The sequence below is a fragment of the Gigantopelta aegis genome, chromosome 8 (genome assembly GCF_016097555.1).
Source record: "Gigantopelta aegis isolate Gae_Host chromosome 8, Gae_host_genome, whole genome shotgun sequence".
Taxonomy (NCBI): domain Eukaryota; kingdom Metazoa; phylum Mollusca; class Gastropoda; order Neomphalida; family Peltospiridae; genus Gigantopelta; species Gigantopelta aegis.
The window spans coordinates 39,250,244-39,265,671 of NC_054706.1; the positions used below are offsets into that span (position 1 = coordinate 39,250,244).

The following is a 15,428-nucleotide window of genomic DNA, read 5'->3' on the forward strand; positions in this document are numbered from 1 at the left end:
ATGTGTTGAGTGCGTTGTTAAATAAAATGTTTCCTTCCTAAAGTCATCGATATTTGATATAACACCTGACATGTTCATTTCATTGCAACTTACTTTTATGCTTATATCCAATTAAGGTCGAAGCACGCTGTTCTGACCACACACCTCAAATAAATGGGCTGTCTGTCCAATACAGAGGGTCAGTTGTTAGTTAAGTGACGTTGTGAAGTACTTAAGAAAAGCCAAAGAATAATATTTTTAACAGCAGCTTATACACTGTAACAGTTTGTACAGTATGCATTTACAAATCTTGATCGTAGATTAGGATTACAAAATTTGAAAGCACGTTTGCCAGGGTCAAGTGTTATCTTTAACGGATGTTATTAATAACCGACCTTGTCTAACAATATGCGACACACTTAAAGGGGACTTAGGGTTTGTCCAGCAGATAATGACGTGGTGAGAAATGACTGAAACTCTTTACAGATAATCTGGCGCACCTCGCCGCACTCTGCCGAACAGTGAGCGGTCGCACGTATCAAAGGATGTCTCGTGTCCTGACCTAGTTAGGTAATCCAATATGAATTACTTTTGCAAATGGTGTGTGGTAACATATCACGTAACGTCGTGAAACAATAGACTGATAGCAAACAAGTGCTTGCGAAAAGCCTGGTTTCCATGCACTGTGTTAAAGATCGGCGGGCAACGCAGATCGACAACATTTTCATGAGACAGTCTCAAACAGTCTTTATCCGTTGACGACCTACCATCCACATTTTGTTTTACTGAAAGCAGTTGGTGCCAACACCTCCGATACCTGTAAGTGTCTTAATAAAAAAATAAATCAAGACATAAAACATACGGACAACAAGCGTATGATAAATAAATGCTCGTTTAATGTGTTGGGAGTCCAACCCCCCCCCCCCCCCCCCCCAAATGAATATGCCCCTATAATAATATAATAATTAAGTAAAAATTTGTTTTCGGATTTTGTTTGGTTATTTTGGAGAGAGAGAGAGAGAGAGAGAGAGAGAGAGAGAGAGAGAGAGAGAGAGAGAGAGAGAAGGAGAGTATACGGCGCGACAAATAAATATGTCGCGCTGTACATGTGCGGTTAGGATACACTGTATCGGTACTCGGTTACAGCGAGAGTGGAGTTTTGACGATTTTTGTTACGGCGTGTTGTTTGTTTCTTGCACGAGCTCCGGTAGATTTTTACACAATATTGTTTATACTTATAAGGTAACTTTCATATTTAATTATTCAAACCACTCAGATATTAATTTTAACGTATCGTACATATATGCACGTGTTTAATTTAGTGCATAGCGATGTACAGCGTAGTTTAAAGTACTATTTAATACAGTGTCATGCAATATTGAATGCTAAAAAAAGGATCCGTAGAAGAAAAAAAGTCAGGACTACCTATGTTTACGGTAACTTTCATACAAGCAATACATTTTGTGTATAGAATAAATATGTTAGTATTTATTGTCATAACATTGCTTTAAAATATCAGAAAATGCATGTTTATCTTTTCAAAATCAAAACAGAAATGATACGGAGTTTTGATGATTTCTATTTATAGGTTACGGCGGTTTTTCAACGCTGTTACGGCGTGTTTACCGATTTCGTTTGATTATGGAATGGTCATTCATTGATGAATCGGCTGTTACCATTAATGAAACTGATATACCAATGAACATTTCTTCGCCAGATGTCAAAGAAAACTATATCACCAATTCGGACAACTGTACTGATATTAATGTTTACATTAACAACTGTAAAATGTTTATAATATTAACCCAAAAATCAAAGGTTAGTGGAGAGTATTAAAGGAAACAAAAGTTATCTTTGTACTTACGAAAGTCCAGTTGGCAGTAATTTGAAACATGTCAAGGCTAAGCATGAGAAGAAAAAACCCATCTGTGACAAATGTTCGAGAAGATATTCCAGTAAATTTGCTTTAAAGCAGCATGCTACTTTCTCGCACGGTGATGACAAACTGCTATGTGAGGTGTGTTCCAGGTCTATAAAACTCGACAAGGACTTTCTATACACACAAAGCGTCACCATGCTAAGACATACACGTATCCGTGTACATATTGTGATAAGACATACTGTGATAAGTCACTTTATTTCGGCCATTTGAATAACCATATCGGAAACAAGCCTTACAACTGCCCAAAATGCTCAAAACCTTTTGCATATTATGTTTCAAGTATGCGAAAACACACCATGTATCGGTGATAACCCTAAAATATATGCATGCAAAGAATGCGGATGAAAACTCAAAACCTCAGCGTCCCTGCAAGATCACAATGTTGGTAAACACGGTGATATGAACAAAATGTGTGGATGTGGTAAAACATTCAAATGGCGTCCATCGTTTGCACAACACAGGAAGATGTGTAAAGTTGGCCAAATGCACCTTGTTGTTTCAAACCTTATGTGGCAAAGAAACTATGCACGAGTACACCCGAAACTTCTGTTGTAGCTTTAGCTTAATCATTTGACTTTTTAATGTTTATTTAAGAACACTGTTAACTTTCGACTGTGTAGTACTGGTACAAACTCAACATTTGAAACATCCATTCTTCTTGATCCAGGTTATTGTTTGCAATTCAGTTGATTTTATTGGGTAATGCTAATTACTAATTTGCAAAATGTATTTAAGTTTAATAATGAGTGTTCTTTTGTTGTATACTGTAAAAATATTACAATACTCAAATAGCTTATTGTGATTTTCGTTACACCAAACCAGTCAATATGATCATCACAGGCAATCTAACACCTTACATTCAGAAATATGAAATATTTAGTAGGACTATTTTGGTTTCAATTCAGTTGAATTGTTGATTGAATTGTTCATTTGACTCTTTGTCATTATGATACTGCATTTGCTGTTCCTCCTTGGATATTAATAATTGAAAAAGTACATGATTATTTGACCATTTTAAAATGTTTTTGTTTGGATCAGATAAAACATAGTTTATAAACAATGAATATAGTTTTGTCATTTCTACAATTCAGAAGTGTATTCAATTTATATGTCGGATAATCCCATCCGAATATAGGCCAGGATCTTGGAGCTATCCATATGGTGGAATTGGCTAACTGGTCTTGTTCGCGTTGCAGGTTGGTCGACACTAGGCACAGCTGTTTCCTTTCGCTTTGGTTTGACACGTTGTCGTTCAATCAAATCAAAACTGATTTCTGCAATATATACACACACACGAGTATAATACATATATACACGTAAACTCGTACACATACATACACAGTTTATTGTGGTTTATTTTAAACCCTTATGAAAATTAAGATGCTACAGAGAGAGAGAGAGAGAGAGAGAGAGAGAGAGAGAGAGAGAGAGAGAGAGAGAGAGGGGGGGCAGAAAGACAGACGGAGAGAGACAGAACAATGGAAAGCAGTATAAACAGGATTTGGAACAGAATTTAGTATTAACATATGTTACTGGTATGTTTAGTTTATACGTAGTTTCATCAAAATATACATCCTTAATAGTTAGGTAATGCAATATGAATTACTTTTGCAAATGGTGTGTCGTAACATATCACGTAACGTCGTGAAACAATAGACTGATAGCAAACAAGTGCTTGCGAAAAGCCTGGTTTCACGTAATTGTGTTAAAGATCGGCGGGCAACGCAGATCGACTACATTTTCATGAGACACTCAAACTGTCTTTATCCGTTGACCTACCACACACATTTTGTTTTACTGAAAGCAGATGGTGCCAACACCTCCGAGAGCTGTAAGTGTCTTAATAAAAAATAAACCAAGACATAAAACATACGGACAACAAGTGTATGATAAATAAATGTACATTCCGGCAAGTGCTCGTTTAATGAGTTGGGGGTTCAATCTCCACCCCACCCACCTCACCCCCCCAAATGAATATGCCCCTATAATAAGTAAAAATTTGTTTTCGGATTTTGTTTTGTTATTTTGGAGAGAGAGAGAGAGAGAGAGAGAGAGAGAGAGTATACGGCGCGACAAATGAATATGTCGCGCCGTATACGTGCGGTTAGGATACACTGTATCGGTACTCGGTTACAGCGAGAGTGGAGTTTCGACGATTTTTGTTACGGCGTGTTGTTTGTTTCTTGCACGAGCTCCGGTAGATTTTTAGACAATATTGTTTATGCTTATCAGTTAACGTTCATATTTAATTATTCAAACAACTCAGATATTAATTTTAACGTATTGTACATATATGCACGTGTTTAATTTAGTGCATAGCGATGCATAGCGTAGTTTAAAGTACTATTTAATACAGTGTCATGCAATATCGCATGCTAAAAAAAAGGATCCGTAGAAAAAAAGTCAGGACTACCTATGTTTACGGTAACTTTCATACAAGCAATACATTTTGTGTATAGAATAAATATGTTAGCATTTATTGTCATAACATTGCTTTAAAATATCAGAAAATGCATGCTTATCTTTTCTAAATCAAAACAGAAATGATACGGAGTTGTGATGATTTCTATTTATAGGTTACGGCGTTTTTCCAACGCTGTTACGGCGTGTGTACTGAATTCGTTTGATTATGGAATTGTCATTCATTGATGAATCGTCTGTTATCGTTAATGAAACTGATATACCAATGAACATTTCTTCGCCAGATGTCAAAGAAAACTATATCACCAATTCGGACAAGTGTACTGATATTAATGTTTACATTAACAACTGTAAAATGTTTATAATATTAACCCAAAAATCAAAGTTTAGTGGAGAGTATTAAAGAAAACAAAAGTTATCTTTGTACTTACGAAAGTCCAGTTGGCAGTAATTTGAAACATGTCAAGGCTAAGCATGAGAAGAAAAAAAACCATCTGTGACAAATGTTCGAGAAGATGTTCCAGTAAATTTGCTTTAAAGCAGCATGCTACTTTCTCGCACGGTGATGACAAACTGCTATGTGAGGTGTGTTCCAAGGTCTATAAAACTCGACAAGGACTTTCTATACACACAAAGCGTCACCATGCTAAGACATACACGTATCCGTGTACATATTGTGATAAGACATACTGTGATAAGTCACTTTATTTCGGCCATTTGAATAACCATATCGGAAACAAGCCTTACAACTGCCCAAAATGCTCAAAACCTTTTGCATATTATGTTTCAAGTATGCGAAAACACACCATGTATCGGTGATAACCCTAAAATATATGCATGCAAAGAATGCGGATAAAAACTCAAAACCTCAGCGTCCCTGCAAGATCACAATGTTGGTAAACACGGTGATATGAACAAAATGTGTGGATGTGGTAAAACATTCAAATGGCGTCCATCGTTTGCACAACACAGGACGATGTGTAAAACTGGCCAAATGCACCTTGTTGTTTCAAACCTTATGTGGCAAAGAAACTATGCACGAGTACACCCGAAACTTCTGTTGTAGCTTTAGCTTAGTCATCTGACTTTTTAATTTTTATTTAAGAACACTGTTAACTTTCGTCTGTGTAGTACTGGTACAAACTCAACATTTGAAACATCCATTCTTCTTGATCCAGGTTATTGTTTGCAATTCAGTTGATTTTATTGGGTAATGCTAATTACTAATTTGCAAAATGTATTTAAGTTTAATAATGAGTGTTCTTTTGTTGTATACTGTAAAAATATTACAATACTCAAATAGCTTATTGTGATTTTCGTTACACTAAACCAGTCAATATGATCATCACAGGCAATCTAACATATTACATTCAGAAATATGGAATATTTTGTTTTCAATTCAGTTGAATTGTCGATTGAATTGTTAATTTGATTCTTTGTCATTATGATACTGCATTGGCTGTTCCTCCTTGGATATTAATAATTGAAAAAATACATGATTATTTGACCATTTTAAAATGTTTTTGTTTGGATCAGATAAAACATAGTTTATAAACAATGAATATAGTTTTGTCATTTCTACAATTCAGAAGTGTATTCAATTTATATGTCGGATAATCCCATCCGAATATAGGCCAGGATCTTGGAGCTATCCATATGGTGGAATTGGCTAACTGGTCTTGTTCGCGTTGCAGGTTGGTCGACACTAGGCACAGCTGCTTTCTTTCGCTTTGGTTTGACACGTTGTCGTTCAATCAAATCAAAACTGATTTCTGCAATATATACACACACACGAGTATACATATATACACGTAAACTAGTACACACACATACACAGTTTATTGTGGTTTATTTTAAACCCTTAGGAAAATTAAGATGAGAGAGAGAGAGAGAGAGAGAGAGAGAGAGAGAGAGAGAGAGAGAGAGAGAGAGAGAGAGAGAGAGAGAGGGAGGGTGCAGACAGATATACGGAGAGAGACAGAACAATGGAAAGCAATATAAACAGTATTTGGAACATAATTTAGTATTAACATGTTACTGGTATATTTAGTTTATTGGTAGTTTCATCAAAATATACATCCAACATTTTCTCTACATACATCAAATGTTCTCGTTCGAGATTTAGATGTTAAAATGTCACTGGATGGTATCAAAATTGACACTTTCTCTTTTGGGTTAATCTCCAATATGTGTCTGACAGCTGTTTTCGACAATATTTGCATCTTGGTGTTGAATTCTGAAACAAATAAAAATCAACAACAGTTCGTATTCAGACAGTAAACGTTCCGTAACATTTTCAATAATTTTATTAATCTAATTTAAAGGCATATTGTCACAGACCACTGACCTATTTAATGGTCTAACAAAGTATTATCTGAACAAAAATAATTTGATTTGTCTCTAAACGTACTTTATTCAACCGTCTTCATAAACACCATATTCCATTTATTAATGACATTTTGTAAAAATAATTGAATTATGGCAATGGTCCATAATTCAAAAACTAAAATTGCCGAGAGGGATGACATGGATTTCATTCCAACATGGTTCAGTTAAGGTGATGCGATAGCTAGATTTGGTTTCCAACAATTAATGTAATTTTTATTTATTATCCATTTTTAGAGAAATGAGGTCCTTAAATCCGTGACAGTATGCCTTTAATCTAATTTAGTCATAAATACTATATTTCTGTCATACTTGCGGCTTTTGTTGAGAGTTATGATATATGTATTCTACTTTAGTTATAAAATTTAAACAATTAATAATCAGGAAACTGTATTAAATAATATTAATATAATATAAGAACATTTCCTGTAAATATACGTCCAAATCTGTATAATACTACAGAATATGTAGGCCTATTCATTTTGAAGCGTACAACATGGGTTTGTTTCTATACTTCAATGTAAATAGAGGTTTTACCTGTGTTTTTGTCGTCTGTTCCATAGCAACGGCCACAGCCAGTGTTCATTATACTAAAATCAGTAAAATGTAAAAAGTCCGTATCAAAAACAAGCAACACGCCGTAACAAAAATCGTCAACAGTCCACTCTCGCTGTAACCGAGTACCGATACAGTGGGATACGGCGATTAAAATCAATGATTTCTAAAATAATCGTTCGCATCGCTCGCTTCCAGTTAAGCTGTATCCTAAAAGGCCGCGAGCGACGCGAGCGATTATTTTAGAAATCAAATCAATGTGCTCTAGCGGCGTCGTTAAATAAAACAAACTTTACTTTACTTTTTTTATTTTAGAAATCATTGATTTCCATTGCCGCATCCTAACTGCACGCGCGTGCCGCGACGGATGTATATATCGCGCCGTACGCGTTAGGATACAGCTTAAGCCTACCAATACTTAGTGGCCGTGATGTTTGCTTTCAATCAAACTGTTTATATCTCAACATCGGAGTCGGAAGCGGGGGTATCCCAACCCTGAAGATCATAATATGCGTTTACCCCCCTCCCCCAGAATGACGAATTAACGACCGATCCCGCCCTCCAGCTGCTGGAATCTTCATCGTCTATGCGCAGTGTCTGTGTGCATCTTCACGTTCAATAGTTTATGACATAATTTAAAATAAGCACCAGATAAATTAGTTTATTTCACCTATTACACGTTGGCGATGGAAGGTTGCATGCTAATTTGCGAAATGCTTGGCAAGCTAAATATAGGGCGAAGCTCTCGCTAATGGATTCTGGAAATAGTTCCTCTTACATAGTGTATATTATGGTACAGCATGTTTTAAGACATCTTCACGTTTGGCATCCGTTAAGAAAAGTACTTCAGTTATAAACTGATAAAATGTGGAATCTGCACCAATATACTGTCAGATTTACGTCAAGTAGCCGCTTCATGAAGAGTGAAAGTGGCATCTGAAGATAGACGTCTGCTTAATACGGCTCAGTTAATACTGCATTAGATAATTTTGACGAAACGAACGATGACCTCTTAAGGTAGGTTGTTGCTTAAATAGGTGCTGTATCATAATATAGATTGGCTACGACCTACTGTTGGGCTAATTTATGTTTGCACATTGTCGATATTCCACCACCCAAGACCCTCACTAGCGGTGAGTTAAGCCCTGTACTACAGTTCAAATAATCCTCGCACTACCTTTGCCTAAGTGTGGACCGGCCTCGTGGCGTCGTGGTTAGGCCATTGGTCTACAGGCTGGTAGGTACTGGGATCGGATCCCAGTCGAGGCATGGGATTTTTAATCCAGATACCGACTCCAAACCCTGAGTGAGTGCTCCGCATGGCTCAATCGGTAGGTGTAAACCACTTGCACCGACCAGTGATCCATAACTGATTCAACAAAGGCCATGGTTTGTGCTATCCTGCCTGTGGGAAGCGCAAATAAAAGATCCCTTGCTGCTAATCGGAAAGAGTAGCCCATGTAGTGGTGACAGCGGGTTTCCTCTCAAAATCTGTGTGGTCCTTAACCATATGTCTGACGCCATATAACCGTAAATAAAATGTGTTGAGTGCGTCTTTAAATAAAACATTTCTTTCTTTCTTTCTTGACCTAAGTGTGGATTCTCTACTAGCTTAATCCCACACTGCCGCTCAGATGTGTCTCGTTCTACTTCCGATATCTTTATTTGCTTAATTTGATTTTCGTGATAAAGGTTCTGCTATTTTTAGTGACAGTGACCTTGGTCTTCGACACAGAGAGGGCGACACGCGAACTCGTTCAAGTTATCAAGATCATATTCCGATCATATTTCGATATGTGAAATATCATCAGGGCCCAGCTGTTCGAAGCATAGTTAAATTAACCCTGGGTTAGTCTGACATTTCTCTTTTAATTATTATTGCACAAATACAAAATAAACTTTACATTTGATAATCAATATGTATGGATATTTTTGATTGTTCTAAATCAGGTTTCAACATTATGATTTCAATTATTATTGGTATTGATTCAGTCCTTGGTTTCGTAATTTTCTCATAACCACTGGTCAAGCTGACTGAAGTTTGAATAACAGTTACTGGGCCAAGACAAGAAACGAAGTCGCTTGAGTGGTGACGACATTTCTGTTCTTCATTTCGACTGAATGCTCGCTTGAGGTGCCTTGCGTCGCAGGATCGAACCACCTCGGTGGATCCATTCAACTAATTGGGTTTTTTCTCGTTCCAACCAGTGCACCACATCTGGTCAAAGGCCGTGGTATGTGCTTTCCTGTCTGGTAAAGTGCATATAAAAGCTCCTTTGCTTCTAATGGAAAACAAATGTTGCTGGTTTCCTCTAATGAGTCAGAATTACCAAAAGTTTGACATCCAATAGCCGATAATTAATTAATGTACTCTAGTCGTGTAGTTAAACAAAAGCAAACTCATTTCGTGACGCACGACGTCATGTCGGTCTGTGCTGTTTATTCAGGAAAGTGACTTACTTAGTCAGTGCGATAAAAGTTGGTGCAGTGAACTGTGAAAAAAACTCACTCTTGGAGGGAGCTGGTAATGGGATGCGAGCCCAATACCTACCAGCCTTGTGGCTGATGGTTCAACCACAGCAATGGCTCTATAGGTCATATAGGCCCGCGTTAGCACTAGCCAAATCCTGCTCAGGCATTGAGATATTGCAATTGGTTGCTTTATATACAAGTTCTATAAATGGAAGCTTTCCATCCCAATACCAAGCTGCCCCTGTAGGGCAATTTGCCGGACATACCTTAGGTGTATCATGCAGCAAACCCATTAAACACGTTTCCATTTCATAGACAATTTATGTTCTGAGCTCTTGGTGTATCTACGTATGTCGAAAGTACCCAATTTAGACGTAAACATGTAACAGACTTGTCTAGACAGAACATAATATGATCCATTCACTGGAAGTGCCCAGAAATAACAACCTCCGAGGGCAAGTGTTTTAATAATCAAATCAACTCCTTCCATTATCAGTGACAAGTGCATCAACGGTGCTGGATTTGCTGTTTCTGCCCACTGGCATGTGGTGATGCTAGTGGTCTGAAGACATCATGTAGCCTAAAGTATGTGACTGCTATTTTGGGAATATTTTTGTGTCTTTTATTACATTCTGTATCAATATCATTCAATAGCCAATTTTTTAAAAGCACTTCGGTATCTTCATCTTCACTGGCAGAGAGATTAAACGAAATGTGCACGTTCAGTGTTTACATTTGTTGGATGCGTCACTATTTCCAGGCCGTAATAAAAGGTTAATATTTTCTAACGAAAGTTTGTTTAGTTTAACGACACCACTAGAGCACATTGATTTATTAATCATCGGCTATTGGATGTCAAACATTTGGTAATACGTGTATTGTTGTTTCGTTAAAAATTTAGGGACGGGACGTAGCTTAGTGGTAAAGTACTCGCTTGATGCGCGGTCGGTTTGGGATCGATCCCCGTCGGTGGGCCCATTGGGCTATTTCTCGTTCCAGCCAGTGCATCACGACTGATATATCAAAGGCCGTGGTATGTACCATCCTGTATGTTGGATGATGCATATAAAAGATCGCTTGCTACTAATTAAAAAATGTAGCGGGTTTCCTTTCTAAGACTATATGTTAAAGTTACCAAATGTTTGACATCCAATAGCCGATCATTAATAAATCAATGTGCTCTAGTGGTGTAGGTAAACAAAAGAAACGTTTCTCTCCTTTTTTTTGGTCGTTAAATAACATACTTTACATGGAGCTTTTTCAACATATGTATAACGAGCGAACTGGTTACTTTTCTAAAATATCGAGTTGTCAAGGAAACACTATCAGACACGAATGCAGTATTCTGCTTTCTACATGTCCTCAAAAAAAAAGCTTTAAAAAAATCCCGTAAACGTATTTTCCAACTAAAAAAAAAAAATATATATATATATATATATGGTTGCACAGTTACCTTATAGGTCATACTGTAGTCAGGTTTGGCGGTGATAACTTCATTAGATGGTGTGGGATATCGTCGTGTGATATGACAACTGTCAAGCAGTGTTCTCTATAGGCCCATTATTGAGAACACGACTCTAAGTGTGTGCATCCATACATCAATGAGGTTTTGTAAACACACCGGGTCTGTTACGGATAATCAAAGCTAATCATAATGGGCCGAATTTACCAATCCTGTTTAGAAAGAAAGAAAGAAATGTTTTATTTAACGACGCACTCAACACATTTTATTTACGGTTATATGGCGTCAGACATGTGGTTAAGGACCACACAGATTTTGAGAGGAAACCCGCTGTTGCCACTACATGGGCTACTCTTCCGATTAGCAGCAAGGGATCTTTTATTTGCGCTTCCCACAGGCAGGATAGCACAAACCATGACCTTTGTTGAACCAGTTATGGATCACTGGTCGGTGCAAGTGGTTTACACCTACCCATTGAGCCTTGCGGAGCACTCACTCAGGTTTTGGAGTCGGTATCTGGATTAAAAATCTCATGCCTCGACTGGGATCCGAACCCAGTACCTACCAGCCTGTAGACCGATGGCCTAACCACAACGCCACCGAGGCCGGTCAATCCTGCTTAAGTCTTACACATACGTAACTACATACATGTCATTTACAATGCTTAAACACCTGCGTTTAAAAAACAACAAAAACAGGTTTCCTAACTTCGGCCCTAATATGATTCGTTAACACTAGCTATAGTACTGTCGGAAACAGAATAAAAATTATTTTTGTCAATTATTTCTTTCATATTAAACTTACAAGTAAATATTTAGTAAATACCTATTTAATTATACTCAACCTAATTTAGCATTGACTTGTTTGGGCTCTCATTGATGTACAAGGTGGTGTTTACTCTTGAAATTAATATAACTGTCAGTCAACAGGTGATTTGTGACCTTTATTGGAACAGACTATAACACATTTTGATCGATATGTGTCAATTTCATTTACTCTTAAAAAAAACTTTTAACTTAAAACTGCAATTTAACTGATTATTTTGAATTGCAGTATAAATTATTAATTAAGACAAGCATATTTATTGAAAATAAATTCAATAAAAGTACATTAGAAATGTACACAATCTTGCCACCACTTAAAGGTGCTATATCATAGTTATATGTGAGCATCTGTTTGTGATAAAGATTCTCCAATAAAAATGTATTTTCTACTAGTAGAAAAATATATTTCCTATAATCATTTATGGGCATACAGTTAAAAGTGTCTTCTTTAAATGTTAAATCAAAATTTTATATATATAAAAAAATGATTTCCAATAGCTGTCATTGTGCAACATTGAGATAGCACCTTTAATACCGGTATAATAGATCACAAACTCAGAATGGTTCTTGACAGTTTTGCTCAAAAGTTACTTATAAATGACTACAAATATTTTGTTTTGGAGAGGGATAGGGGTAAACCATCACCAGAAACCGTCCCTCACATATTGTAACAGCAATGAAATTGACACATATCGATCAAAATGTGTTATAGTCTGTTCCATTAAAGTTCACAAACCACCTGTTTACTGATATCTTTCTTTTAATTTCAAGAGTAAACACCACATTTTTCATCAATGAGAGCCCAAACAAGTAAATGCTAACTTAGGTAGACTATCGTTAAATAGATATTTATAACATTTTTACTTGTCAGTTTAACAATCGACAGAAATCATTTTTATTCTATTTCCGACAGTACTTTAGTTTCGTACAAAGACACGGTTAGTGACTTAAAGATGGTGGAAATTCTCAGAAGTGTTATTTATTTAAATTATATATTAGACACGAAGTTTATTATATGTAGCCGGCCTTTTGTCGTAAAGTGCAGGACGTAAACTGCTGTGACGTCACCAGCTACACTCAAAGCGGTGACCTATCATTATCCGTAACAGTAACGGTGTGGCTGAGAAACGTTTCGTTTTACTCAAAAAACTACAAACGATTAACGATATATTTCGTCATGTACCTCTTGACTTTGTATTTTGGGTGGTTTTATGGCATCAGAGATATGATTACGGACCACACACATAATGACAGAAGAAACCCGCTGCATAAATACAATTGGCAACTTTTTGCGATTAAAAGCGAGAGATTTTTATATGCTGCATCCCACAGACCATGACCTTAATTACACCAGTTGTAGGGCACTGGCTGCAAAGAGAAATAGTCAAATTGGTCGATAGATGGGGATCGACCCTAGACCGACCGCGCATCAAGCGAGCGCTTCACAACTTGGCTACATGTCACCCCCCGAGTTGTATTTATAATAACGTATATGCGAGGAGTTTGGGTTTGGGTTTTTTAATTTATGAATAAACATCGCTTCTATTTTTTCTATACGCATTTCCCTCCACAAAGAGGTCAGAATGTACCACGTAATCATTAAAAACTAAATAATATTTGGGCTACTAATGTATGTCATGTTACTAGACATAATATTATCTAAATATTGGTATGTACGAGAATGAAGTCCGTGTCAGAAATAAATCAATTCTACTGCCGTGAGTAGGCGAAAGTTGTAGTAATATTATTAAAAGCGATTTCTGTGAAACTGAATGTCGTAAATAGGTGCGGCTATACTATTATTCTATGTACTGTTAGAGAAATCACCGTTCTGATCCCACGCATTCACGCTGAGGCTGTCAATATTGAATATGCAAATAGGATACTTGCAATGTGGCTTATTTCACTCGATTTCATTTTATGTTTCCGGTCACGTCTGCTTGACATTTGTAGGCAGACGATGAATTCCGCTGATTGACCAGTTAACGTAAGTTTGACTAGGTGTCTGGGCGGCGTTTTAGACCTCGCGACGGTAGTTAACCCAGTGACACAATACGCCATATCTCGCTAGACTTGACATAAAGGCTTTTCCAGTAATGGCTACAGGGGAGGGGCAAAATTGTGTTTGTACGCTTGAGGGATTTTCATTAATTTTATCTGAGGCTCGCACTAACCCTGTGGATGGGGGGGGGGGGGGGGGGGTAATTTCCTTCTCTTGGGGATTACAAAATTTGCTCTAGTTTTGACCTACTAAATATATAAACCAAACATCGCCAATACCCTTCCCCCTTCCCAATAATGTGTTTCCCAGTTCCGTTCTTCAGACATCGTTCCAATGGGTCTGTTATAATCTGACCGCTCCGTCCTGGGCCCCATTTCACAAAACATTGTAAGTTACCTCTGCTACTAGCAGTTACACCGGCCGTGCGTTTACATGTGTTTGGTATCAATTTCACGCAGAAACTTACATCATTACGGAAGCTGGAGTATTTTAAAGACAAAAGAAAATGAAATATGGGCTCTTCTAACTATATTTGTTGAACTATAATAGTAATAAGAATCGTAGATTTACGTTTACGTTCAAAAAGTAACTTACGATGTTTAGTGAAATAGGCTCCTGGGGCCCTATTTTCGAAGCTATCTTAGCCTACGAAATCGTGAAATCATCGTAAGCTATGACGTCACTATGGCGTGCTCTGTAGTGACGTCACAACCTACGACGGTTTTACGATTTCGTAGCGCTAAGATGGCTTCGAAAATAGGGCTCCTGGTCTTTAGATCTGACTTATACCAAAGCCATTTCGGGTCTAGGTTACCTTCTGTTGCAGACACTCCTTCCTTATTCCCTCGCGACGAGGGGATATACTAGTAGCATACGTACATACAGGCATGGCACCGTACGTCACAAAATGGCAAAATGACGTCACAAAATGGCAAAATGACGTCACCACTCTACCGACTTCATTTCTCATCCGATTTTCAATAAACTTCACATATCGGAATACGATAGTGATATATTGAATAGTTCGCCTTTCGCCCCTGTACTACTGTTACTAAAAATAGAAATTTCGACGTTACTTCTCACGATTTTAATTCTCATCCGATTGTCATGAAATTCCACATATAGGAATAAGATCATATCTTGAACGACTTCGCGTCTGAGATCAAGGTTACTGTCACTAAAAATACATTAAATGTCGTACAAGTATTTAACGAAAACGTCGTACATATCATAAACGTGTACTCATGAATAAGTGGTGTAAACACGTAGTCTTACGTGATGTACACGTATACGTTTACGTAATGTAAACGTTTAATCGTATGTGATATTGTAAACTTTTTCTTTTCGCCAACACATAATTTCCGTTACTTATTCCGATTGTTTTTC

The 15,428-nt window shown here is 37.2% G+C and overlaps 1 long non-coding RNA gene across 2 annotated transcripts; it reads right to left on the reverse strand.

The window, feature by feature from the left end:
• Positions 1-995: 995 nt before the first annotated feature.
• LOC121378208 lies at positions 996-14,946 on the reverse strand. Of its 2 annotated transcripts, none has more exons than XR_005958683.1 (4): positions 14,857-14,946; positions 11,208-11,428; positions 4,774-6,114; positions 996-3,195 (listed from the first exon to the last, which is right to left on the reverse strand). It is a non-coding gene; the product is annotated as an uncharacterized LOC121378208 (long non-coding RNA). The 2 variants fall into 2 exon arrangements; XR_005958682.1 differs by lacking the exons at positions 996-3,195; positions 4,774-6,114 and adding exons at positions 6,551-6,578; positions 7,265-7,317.
• Between the last annotated feature and the right edge of the window lie 482 nt (positions 14,947-15,428).